The 12,311-nt window shown below is 39.1% G+C and overlaps 1 protein-coding gene across 8 annotated transcripts in view; it reads right to left on the bottom strand.

Annotated features, from left to right (window-relative positions):
- SYT1 (synaptotagmin 1) overlaps positions 1 to 12,311 on the bottom strand; it is a 550,197-nt gene that overhangs the window by 234,100 nt on the left and 303,786 nt on the right. For 2 of the 8 annotated variants that reach the window (XM_032798957.1, XM_032798958.1), the window contains exon 1: positions 7,258 to 7,584. The exons of the other annotated variants lie outside the window; for them this stretch is intronic. The gene's annotated coding sequence lies outside the window, so the exon portion shown is untranslated. Of the gene's footprint in view, positions 1 to 7,257; positions 7,585 to 12,311 lie in introns of those variants that run through there. 8 annotated transcript variants of the gene reach the window in all.

Raw genomic sequence — 12,311 nt, 5'->3', positions numbered from 1 at the left:
ATGCTACAAAAATTCATAGATCCCAAATTTCACAGATCTAAAGCAAACTGGCACCTTTTTTTATAGCAACATCTTTGTAGAATAGAAAGGCTCTCTAATTCAAAAGGTCAAACAGAAATGTTAATGAAAACAGAACCCACAGTCAAGTCAAATAAAATAAGAAAATAAACAGAGATTTTGCTTCAGGCAGCCCGAATCTGATTTAAGCAGCAGTCTCAGAAGAATCCAGCTGTTGTTTACTGAAATGTAAAATAATGTGCTTATTCCTTTTATTTGACAGCATCCCTGCTCCTTGAAATCAGGATGTAACATTTTCCCTTTCATAGGCAACAATCTGCAATCATTATATGTACAGTAACTAATCTGACCAATTACCTGAAAGCTAATTACTCTGATTTTACAAAATGGGTCAGCTATCTCAGTGTATGTTGAACCCATTAATTACTGGTACTTAATAAAGAACGCCAAAGAGTACATCCATACATTAATGTGTTACAGCAGAATTACAGATATTTTAATACTGGATTGAACAAGCCTCTGATCATCTGTTTTATAGCCTCAGAGCTTAATCTAATTGTAGCTAATACAGAGCTGGACTGTGCAGGCCTTGGCAATTACAGTATTTTATTCATGTTAACAATTTACTTCCTCACTCCAAACATGGTCTATGTTTACTTATTTTACTGTATATTTGAAAGGACATCATCATTCATTTGAGATAGCAGGATAACCCAAAAGATTCAAAACTTTACTCAATTAAGAAGAATAAAGATGGCACATTTGTCTTGGCTAGAGAAAAACAACCAACCCAACTCAAATCAGCCTTCAGACAGACAGTAAACGTGTAAATACTACCTGCAGTTCTAACACCTCACGAACACCAATATCCAGTGTTTTTCATTCAGTAGCCCTTGATTATTAACAGAACATTGGTGAGTAGGTCAATGGTACTATAAAAAAATATGGTCTCCTTTCCATATCAAAATCTGAAAACAATTTAAATATGTACTGCAATTTTATACTGTTTATAAAAGCTAAAAAAAGGTCAGAGAGATATGCCAACACAATCTGTACTTAAACATTTATTTCTGTCTCATGGTCTCCAGGCTTTCACGAGTGCTTTAAGAGGAGATTGGAAAGAATTTGCTGCCCACTCATGATGATGCCTCATAAAAGGTTCTTCAAAAACGGATCAAAGGCTGTAATTTCCATGCCATTTCTGTCCAATTTCCTTTTCTCTCAATGTTTTCATTTTTTGAAATGGCTATGATTGCAGTCCAATTTTGCCCACACAGCACTATATGCCTAAATGAACCATTTATCACAAACTTTTTGTCTTTTTGATGCTTGTGGTTTTATTTGCTTGGCAATTTTTTAATACCCCCCACCCCATGCTGCATTGCAATTATCTTCAGTAATTATACCTGCAGCAGTTTACATTAATCTGTTCTCCAGATGCAGCATTAAAATTTGTAGAGTCCAATTACACCTTAACATGGGTGTTCATTTTAACTCCTCTTCCATCACCAGCACAAAAAGGTTTTCTTATACGGTCTCCTAAAGAGAGATCTTTACTCATTTTGGCTTTATCACAGCAGGCATAAAAACCACAAGAGTCAAATTCTTATTGCTCATATTCCATATTGCTTTCTCCTAAATAGCTCTGCCTACTTTACATATTCACCATACCACACCAGGTAAAACACTGCCTGCAGACAGAATGTCATGTTGTGAGGCATGGCTGCTGTGTCACGTATGGTGAACACAAAAACGAACTCAGCCATGAGTAGAGTTTCACTGTTGATTGCCTAAGTACACTTAAATTGTCTGGTCACTGCTTGGCAGACACATTAAATCCAAGCTCTCTAAATGCAATTTAACCCTGCACAAGCCAACAAATTATTCTTCATCTTCATCTAAAAAAACTCTTCTGGCTTTCAAAATTAATACTTCATTGTAATGAAATTTCATAATCTAATTCTCCAGTGTGAAAGTAGAATGAATTATATTGTAACAATAGAAAGGATTAAAGAAATGCTGTCTGTACCTTTAAGCAAAATTGTTGGAATGCTGCAATCCAGGTGTCAGGAATACAGACATTAACATAGAACAATTGCACCGTTTAAGGGCAATTGGTGAAGTATTAGCCTTAAATCCGATAAAGACGTTAGTTAAGGAGTTAAGGAGATGATATGGCATTGCTGTGCCACATTGGTGAATTTTACTGTTTTGCTTTCTTTGTCCCTTTGTCTAATTCCCGCTTTTATCTGTAAAAAGACTGTTTGGGTCTTCATTGGCCACTCACATTATCGGGTGTTACTTGAGGGAGCACTGCGCTTAATACAGAGTGGGTTGACAACTGTGAGTTCCTGAATTCAATTTGACACCCAGCCCAGATGCACCAACACAAGTGCGTGATTTTTCTATTTGCTACTCAGTCTTCTGTCCCATTTCTACACTTCACCATTAATAGTGTTGTTTTTTTGTTTTTTTTTTTTTACTATTAGTTTATTGCATCTTCATGGGTTGATACTTCAATCCAGCTCATGTTATTTTCTCACATGTTTCATCAATTAATATGTAAAAGTCAACCAATACCAGATGGTTTTATATTTAAAGAGTAAATTCTAGATGCTGACCACTTTAGTACACATAAATTCCTTCAAGATGATATGCCCATAACGTGACTCATATATGCTGTAGATGATATGTACATTAATGACACCATCAGTTAAAACAGAGGACAGTTTTTTTGCATTCTTGAGCTATGGCAAACAAGTTCTCTCTAATTCTCTTCCTCTGGAAGCCACAACTTATCAAACTGTCTGTGGTATGGGATTTTCTGAAGGCTCATTGAGCTCATGCCTGGAACCTCTTTATTTGAAGGGAGCGGCCAAATCTTCGTTTGCTTCTACACCAAGGTAAAGATAGCACAAAGTCAAGTATTCTACTGACGCTACTGGGGCATAATCTGAGAACCTAGAGTTTATTGAGGTAGTACCATCCCAATTCTATGTTAAGTTTAGAACCACAGTGGTACGAAAATATCTAATATTATGCACAGTAAGCACACTAGTTCTTGGGTCCCACACTACAAGAAGGATGTGAGGAAAAACTGGAAAGAGTCCAATGAAGAGGGCACCAAAATGATTAGGGGGCTTGGCAATGGACATGGCGGAGACGACTGAGGGAACTGAGCTTATTAGTCTGGCAGAAAGAGAAGAATGAAGGGATTTGATAGTGCTTTTCATTATTCTGAAGGGGGTTCCACAGGAGGATGATCTAGACAGTTCTCAGTGGTACCAGATGACAGAACAAGGAAAAATGGTCTCAAGTTGCAGTGGGGGAGGTTTAGGTTGAATATTAGGAAAAACTTTCACTAGGAGGGTGGTGAAGCACTGGAATGGGTTACCTAGGGAGGTGGTGGAATCTCCATTCTTAGAAGTTTTTAAGTTTTGACAAAGCCCTAGCTTGGATGATTTAGTTGGGGACTGGTCCTGCTTTGAGCAGGGGGTTGAACTAAATGACCTCCTGAGGTCCCTTCCAACCCTGATATTCTATGATTCTATGAATGAATAGAAATAATAATGTTGAAAAACAATAAAATCTAGATGGGTCTGCTTTAATATACACTTTTCCCCATAAAAAGGGAAGATTTGCTTATTATCCTTTGTGATGCATTGTCACTAAATCTGTACCACTTAAGAATTCTGGCTGATATTGTGAAGTTATTATGAAAAACTGCTGTGTCATGAATACCTACATGTATGTGGATCTATCACTCCTGACAACTCCTCTATATCCCCTCCCCCCCCATACACACACCAGAAAAACAATGGGGTGGGACTCAATGACTCTATTCAGGCGCAAACACCTGAACAATGGGTGAACTGCACTCTTAGAAAACCAGTTTTAGCTTAACTCCTCCCAAGGGAGGGAAAAAGGCAAGCACAGTGGAAAGTCATCCAAAAGACAGAAAGAAGGAAGCTAGGTGAGTTGCACAGTGAAACCCAGGGGAACAAAGTGGGGTGGCATTCAGAAGGAGGAAGCCTGGGACAGGAGACAGTAAGGTCACAGAAGCTAGGTCCCCTCACCAATGAGGGAGAAAGATCAATTAGCATGCAACAGCCTGCATGAGCAAGGAATGCCTTGCCTTCCTGGACATGGATGTTTCCTCAAGGACTCACAAGGGAAGGGATGTGAGAAAATGAGGAATATTGCCATCTGAGATGTTTGTTTTGCAGGATCTGAACTCCGCCATGCTTTATATGATTCAGCATAAAGATGTTGGACTGTGCAAAATGTGTGTGTGTGTGTGTGTGCGCGTGTGTGTAACTGCTCAACAACTGCTGTGGATTCCTGAGAGAATTAAACTGTAAATCAGATGCTTCAGACCTTTTGGGTGGAGTTCTGGGAGAGGGGTGTGTTAAGTGCCGGGGAGTCTGAAGGTCAGCGGTGTGTTCAAAGGGGCTAGGCAGCTGGATGGAGGTTCCAACACTGACAGAAAGTCTGCGCCCTGAGTGTCCTAGTGACTCTGATATTGGGTACTGGGACAACAGATGGACTTCAGGGCTTTAAACACTGTGGGAATCCCGAGCAGTTGCAGCTTGGATTCTCCTCACAGCAGTGCTAGTGAGTGGCCAAGACGTGATGCTCACTAGGATCAGTGCTTCCGGCTTTTTGAACAACCTAGTGATGGAAATTAGTAGAAATGTATTTGAAACACTTTGTTTGGGGTGAGGGGGTGGGGGTAGGTGGTGGCAATTATGACTTGGTGGGGAATAGGAAATTCAGCAACAGGCTTTTGCCAGTTATTAAGCAAATGAAAAATGACACACATGATGGGGTCAATAAAAATAAAGATTGCAAATGACTGAAACATTGTTTAATTAACAAAGAACTAAACAATGTCGTGCTTATGAAACTAGTTTAACTAAGATGGACATAGATATTTAAAAGGAAATGAAACACTGATTGATTGTTTCCTTTACTTAATTTAGCCAAATAAGATTATGGTGGAGTCAATACTAAATAATGCATTTTACAGAATGAGGTTTTAAATTTTTCATCTAAAATTATCAGGCCAAATTCTGCTCTCAGCTGGATGAATATAAACCCGGTGTAACTCCATTGACTTCAAGAAAGCTGCTGCATATTTTGACTTAGGTAAATGAGAACTGAATTTAGTCCAATTAATTTAACATTATCTGACAGAATCTACTGCATATCAATGATGTTTTGTAAAATTTATATCCTTTAAATGGAACTTAAAAAATGACCATGCAAAGCTTTATAACAAGGATTAGTATAGGGTCAGGTGCCACTCCCATTTTCACCAACCAAAAATTTAGGAGTTTACACCAGTGGATTCAATATGCCACTCCAGATGTATTCCAGTGTAACCAAGGCAGAATCTCTCCCACAGGAAGGGTCATAATCTCTTTTAGCGAAAATGTGCTTTTTGCTCCAGAGACTTTGTGTTTCATCATCTCTGTGGGGCTTTAGTCTTCAAATAACCCCTTCACTTTTGACCTCATTGCTTCTAATTTGCCCCTTTTTATCTAGATTAGCTAACCCAAGAGATGTTTACTTCTCCTGATTTAGGGTTTCCAAAGCAAAATCAAAGTTATAGATGCCATGACTGTAGCTGCAGCACTACTACAACATGCAGCAATGACAACAGCTTGTCTTTGTTATAATCGTTTTTGCTCTTTGACTATGTTGATCCCTCCATGGCTTTCAGCAGCATTTCACCCAGGGTGGCAGAGAATTTGTTTTCTTCATGAAAAAAAATAAAGATAAGAAAACTAAACACGTTCATTTTTATAGTAAAGTAAAAAGTGAATGAAAATGAGATGAAGCTTGCAGGCAAAGAATGATGTTTTATTTAAGGTGAGACTTGTCTACACTGAGAAGTTAATTCAGATGAAATTTGGGTGTGAATTTCAAGCAGGATAGCTATTCCAAATTAACTCCCTATGTGGATGGTCTTATTCCAAATTAGTTTACTATGAATTAGCTTAATTCACTTCCAAAATAGATTAGTTAATTTGGAATAAAACCATGCTTATTTGGGAATAAGAGTGAAAATCAGGAATAGCTGTTCCTGAACACTCCCCATGTAGACGATGCTTTACTTAACGCCAAGAGTGATATATGTTCTTTAACAGGAAGGGAACATCTCTTAAGCTTTACCTATGACAACATAACACGCATAGAGAGCATAATACATAAAGGATTGATGGAAATTATGGGAAAGCATATGCATACATGTATGTGACACCCACTAATGGTGATGTTCTTATGATTACTGAAAGATCTCCTGCTAAAGATGTAATTTATACTTAGTATCATCGTTACATATTGTACCTACCTGCACACACAAATGTATCTCTACGATCCTGCACAGCAATACAACTTTTTTAATATTAAAAAAAACCCATGCCATTACAAGAAAAATATCCAGGGTCTGTGCTCTGCTATATATCCTCACTTCTCACATGTACGGGTAGCATTTGGATTTACCTTGCACACAAAAAGATATATGTGGACATAGGCCAGTGCTCATCGCAATTTGCAGCCTGTTGTCTAATTCAAAGAGTAATCTTTCCCTAGCTTTCTGTGGCTGACATGATTACCATACATAAATTAATTAAAGTACTGTACACTATAGGCAGGCAAAAACATTTCCAGCTTTAAATGATGAGGGAAGTACAGAATAATTCTTTCAAGCACTAGATCCACACACATTTAATTCTCACAATACAAGTTTTGATTAAAAGTCTGAAAATAAAAAAAAGACTTAAATCTTACATTTCTGCACATAAAATAAATGAGTGTTAATAGGAGACAGTTACACAGTATGTTGCTAGTGTTATTTTTTCTCCTGATTTACTAAGGTTGCTGCATTTGATTGATTGCAATTTTCTCCATTTCTTAGCATTATGCCAAATGGAAACATTTTGTTCCATCCATCTTAAAAGTGACACAATGTTCCCTGGCATGTGACATTAATAAAAAGTCATGCTGGCTGTCTCTCTTGGCTGGTCACATCAAGGTTGATCTTTGATAGCTTTTTATGTTCAGTGAGATTTGTCAATCATGCCTCTATTTAAATCTTAAATACATTTCAGAAAATCCACCCATATAAAAGTCTCTCTTAAAAATGTACATGAGGGGATTTTTCATGTGGTAGCTCTGCTTATCTTTTTCTCAGCAATATCTTCAGAGCATTAGAGGTGAGGATTAGATTCTTACCTGGTACCCAATATAGTCTCTTTCTGGAGCTCTACACAAGTGTGCTGTAAAGTGACCTAGCACTGATTCCCCAGCTGCAACACTAGTCCAGCACTGGCTGTTCGTTAATCACTGAACAGTGATCCTGCCATTTCTGAAGAGCTTTCCTGAGATATAAAAGTAGACACAGCCACACAGGATTAATACATGGTGCCAGAAACAAAATTTCCACTCTTTCCTTCAGCAATGCAGCTCACGTCTTGCAAAAGACAGCTACTCAAGCACATTCAAGGGCATTCCCCGAGAAACAATATGCTAATTCCATAGCTCAAGCTGCTGGGTCCTGGTGCACCTCAGAGTACACTGAAGAAAGATACCCGAGTCAATGACAGACTATTTAACCTAATGAATAATGCTTCACAATGTAATGTTTTATTACTGTCTCATAATATCATATACACATGATCAATAAATTATTAAAAGTCATGATAGAAAATACAATGAATAATAGAGTCTAGTTCTAATTTAAACACTGTTTTTTGTGGAACAGTCTAGACCAATTAAAGAGGTTAAAATACATTTGATTACAGAGACTCAGCCAATGATCTAAAATGATACCGTACACTTTGAGCATTTTCATAGCCTCTCAACAAGGGAAATATCAATATGTCATGTCTCTTAGCTGCTGTACTGATCTAGCTCCCAGGCTTTAGGTTTCATTTCTAAGCACGTTTTTTTTTTTTTTTTATGAACACTTTGAGTTATATAACACTGCTGCAGTTGTATCCATGTGCATAAAGAAAATGAACACACACTAGCCAACCAATCCACAGTATAAGAATTCCCATAGTAACAAAAGTCATGGATATGGATATTACAACTATCCTCCTCAGAGAGTTAAGCACTTATGCAGAAAAAAAAGCCTATGCAGCATGAACACTATTTGGAACAGCTAAAAACAATTTATATCATGGGGAAGAGGGGCAAGGAAATGAGGAGAAAGGATACAGAAAGGTCTATGAATCTGTGCAAATCCAGCCTGTCCTTCAATGAGACAGCATATAGGCTGTTAGCAAGTGATTGCATGATCAAAGCAAAAAAGTGTAGTGCATAAGTGTTGATCTCCCAGCTGACACTGAAGCAATGAATTATCTCAAGTGAATGATCATTCACAATAATTATTTTTGCCAAGTAACAATTACTGCAACACATTCTTAAGGATTTTCTTGGTTTCCAAATATCCTATTATAAATGTTATGTAACAATAATACTTATGTTTGGGAGTAGAATGTATTTAATCTTTTTCTTTTTTGTAAGTGTTTTGTGATATCCATTGTAACCTCTAGTGCTTTTATAGATGAAAGTTTGTGCAAAGTTGTGCATAAGTTAGAAATCAATTAAATGAATTTACATGTGCAATCAGCAAAAATTTTCACACTGAATGATGAGAGAAAGTTGTTTTACAAGGTCATCCTACAGTGGGGGTCAACTTTATGACACTACTGTAATTTTATAGACTTTGAAGGTTTCTTGTGATGAAATACAGCCAGCTTAGGAATGTTGCCAGAACTCCTTGCAATTTCCATCTTTGACCATTAGACACCACTGCCTCTAGCACCTGAGCACCAGACACCTGTGTGTGCTTGGACGGGGCTGTGTCCAACAGCAGGTCCAGAACAGCAGAGCTGGCCCTCACTGCATGCTCAGCAGTAGCATCGTCTCCTCCTCCTCCACCACAGTACAGTGAGGGGACAGAAGAGCCCTCTGGAAGCCCTTCTTGGGCTGTCTGATGATGGGGCAGCTGTGGGAGATTGCCACTGGGGATGATTTGGGGAGCCCAGGACTTGTGCACACATTCTGTAGGCATTTAAAATTGAATTTTCACCCTATAATTGTCTCTCATACACTAGCAGAGATTGGGGAGTTCAAAAACCAGAAATTAGACTAACAAAAATATGTATTTTTGAATTTCATTATTTTTATTATGAATTCTGATTGTACTGACTCGTGATTTTAGAACTCTTAGGGTTGGCAATATTGTCCTGATACGCTAGGGAGCTGGAGGGGTGAACAGTCATCTGAACAATGGCCCAACACCTTTTTGGCCCACCTTAGCCCAGCTTGGGGCAGGAGACTTAGTGGTGGGGATGGGGAATCATGGGAGGAGGGCCCTGCCTACATGATGTGGAAAATCAACGGGTCAGAGTGGAGAAGCAGACCAGCTCTGGGACAGGAGCCACTGTGGGGTGAATTTGGGATGGTATTGGTGTCCAAGCCTCCCACCCCCAAATCAGGACTTTTCACCTATGAGGGCAGGATGCTACCCACACCCCTGTATCACAAGCCCCAGGGGGCAGGACTCATCTCTCCACCTAGCATAGTCCCCCACTTGAAGTGGTGTCCTGTAGCCCCTGCTCTCCTATGTCTTAAGTCAGAGATACTTTGCTTGTAGCTCACGTGCCTCATACTTAGCAGCTGTTTGTACATAGTTCTTACTGACTCCACCAGTCTGATTAGTGGTCCCTAACGAAAACAGATAAGAGGTTTGGGCACCATCCCAAACTGCAAATCCGAGATAAGGAACTGCTGGGGTCTCTCTCTGGCAGCCAGAAGGGAGGACTGAGAAAGAGGGAGAGGATATATTGTGTTGAATGGAGCCATTCATTCCTGGCATTGTGTTGATATACTTGTGTTGTAGTGAGTTAATATGTGATGACACTGCATTGTGACATACTGCATGTTGATGAAGTGTTACAAAGCAAACATGGCAACACAGCGATCAGGGCAGCATGTTGCAGTCATATTATGGCTGTTTGTATTTCTGTTTATAGGGGAAGGAAACAGCTTATTAATTCCCACAGCTGTGTTTTATCATCACTCCTTTCACACCATTTTTGCACTTCTAATTTAACACATATAGGTACCAATCCTACTCTGGCAAGACTCCCACAGATGTAAATCAGAGTTTTCCCATGAGTAAGGAACATAGGATTGGGCCTGTTGTGCTTTTAAGCTTTGTTTGCAACTTTGTATTCCCTTCTCTGTGTTCATTAAGTTAAATTCTCTATTCTATCTTTTGAAACATTCAGTTGTGAACATTTCAATATTTATGTAGGTGAGCAATCATCTAGTAAAATAAAGAATTTTAAATTCACTTAATACAATACAGTGCAATAGTTAATAAGTAGTACCTAGATGCCCTAACCAAGTGTAGGGTTCCCTCATGTTAGGGGTTGTACAAACACAGAAATAATCCGCACACTGAACAGTTTACAGACGAAGCACACAAAGGGTGGAAGAAAGGAAGTGTTATTTTCCTCCTTTTACACAAGAGGAAGAGAGGCACTGAGGGATTAAAGGATTTATTCAAGGTCATCCAGGAAGCCTGTGGGAAAGCCAGGAACTGAATACACATCTCCAGAGTTCTATTTCCTCCCTCACCTGGCCTCTCTCTGGAAGAGCTGGTTGGAAAAAAAATGATTTTTATATCCCATCAAAAATGCTATTTTGTCAAAAGGAAAGTGTTTAATGAAAATATGTTGGTTTCAACACAAATTTCAAACTACTCCAACCCAGAATAGTCAGTAGCCCAGTGGTTAGGTCACTCACAGCGGATGTAGAAGGCCCATGTTCATATACTGGTTCTATCTGATTTGAATTGGGGATTTCAACTTGGGCCTTCCACATCCCAGGTGAGTGCCTTGATTACCAGGCTACTGGCTATTTTGAGGTGGGTCTCTTTCTTTTTCTGACTTTTTCACAAAATGTGAAAGGGTTTATTTTTGCCCCATGTTGGAATGGCAACAATTTTTAAGACCTCAATATTTTTCATGAAAAAGATTTCTTTTCTCGCCAGCTCTGCCATCCATACCAGATGCTGGTGCTGATTCTGCCCCCAAGTTACAGTAAAATAGGAAACTTCGGAGGAGAGATCTTTCCTTAAGTGCGGACACGTCGCCACCTGACTGTTGGAACACCGTATGCTTTTCTCTCTGCTATGCTTTGGGCTGCACACCTATTACAACAGCCTAGCATCACTTCATTGTCTAGGCATAATGGGAAAAGATTTTGTTTTCCTATATAAACATCTATCAATAGAAGCTTGAAACTAATTTTTCTCACAATTTCTTTTTCTGCCTTTTATATTTCTAAGATGTTTTATCTCCTTAGTCCTGGGTCACAGGCTACTAGTTTGGAAAAAGCTCACTTGAGACTCCGAGATAATGAAAATAGCCAAATAATAAAAGAACATTTAAAGCCACTACTATGAGATCTACCTCCATGGGTTCTGTAATATATCAACCCAGGCACCAGTTATAAAAAGTTCCTGTACTACAGCTGTAGCTGTAACTCGCAAGGGTAAAGTCCAGCAAAGGTACAACACATGGAATCAGTGCCAAATCTAGGCTTAAAAAACCAGGGATACCAGTGAACACTTTCAAGATAGCACTTTCACTACATCCTTTTCCTTCACAGAAGCTCCCCAGTACCATGGTGACTTAGATCTTAGTCCATCCCCTGCTTTGCTGCACATTTGGCTACCTGTATTTGCCATCCTTGCCTGTCAACTGCCCTTCTCTCCAAAACTTGATGTCGTTCAGAACTATTTGCTTCCATGTTATTCGCAGCCTTCCTCTCTTTCTTCTTGTGTTTTCTGGCTTCCATTCAAGGGCGGAATTTGGTAAGCATTTTTTTCCATTCTCAGCACATGTCCCAGCCACTGATGTCTTCTTTTGTAGATTATTTGTGAGAGGGTACCTTGTCCAGTAATTTTTCTGACTTCTTCATTCGTCTTCCTATTGTCCCTGCCAGCAGGTATATGGGATCTTGAGGAGCAGTTACCACACAGGTGGGGTGCCAATTAATTTCTTTATTAAAGGAAAAAGGAAGTGGTGGGAATTTAACAATAAAATACGAAGGGATGGGGTGTATAGTATAGGGTGTTACAATTAGACACATGATGTGAGGGGTTCTTTTCTTGAACAGGTGTAGGAGGTTCTAACAGGTTGAGTACAGTAAGTGAGGGTTCAGCACATGGGATACGCAGTACAGTCAATAGCAATTCTCTTCTCTTT

This window comes from Chelonoidis abingdonii, chromosome 1 (genome assembly GCF_003597395.2).
Source record: "Chelonoidis abingdonii isolate Lonesome George chromosome 1, CheloAbing_2.0, whole genome shotgun sequence".
Classification (NCBI taxonomy): domain Eukaryota; kingdom Metazoa; phylum Chordata; order Testudines; family Testudinidae; genus Chelonoidis; species Chelonoidis abingdonii.
This window is presented reverse-complemented; position numbering and strand designations above follow the sequence as displayed.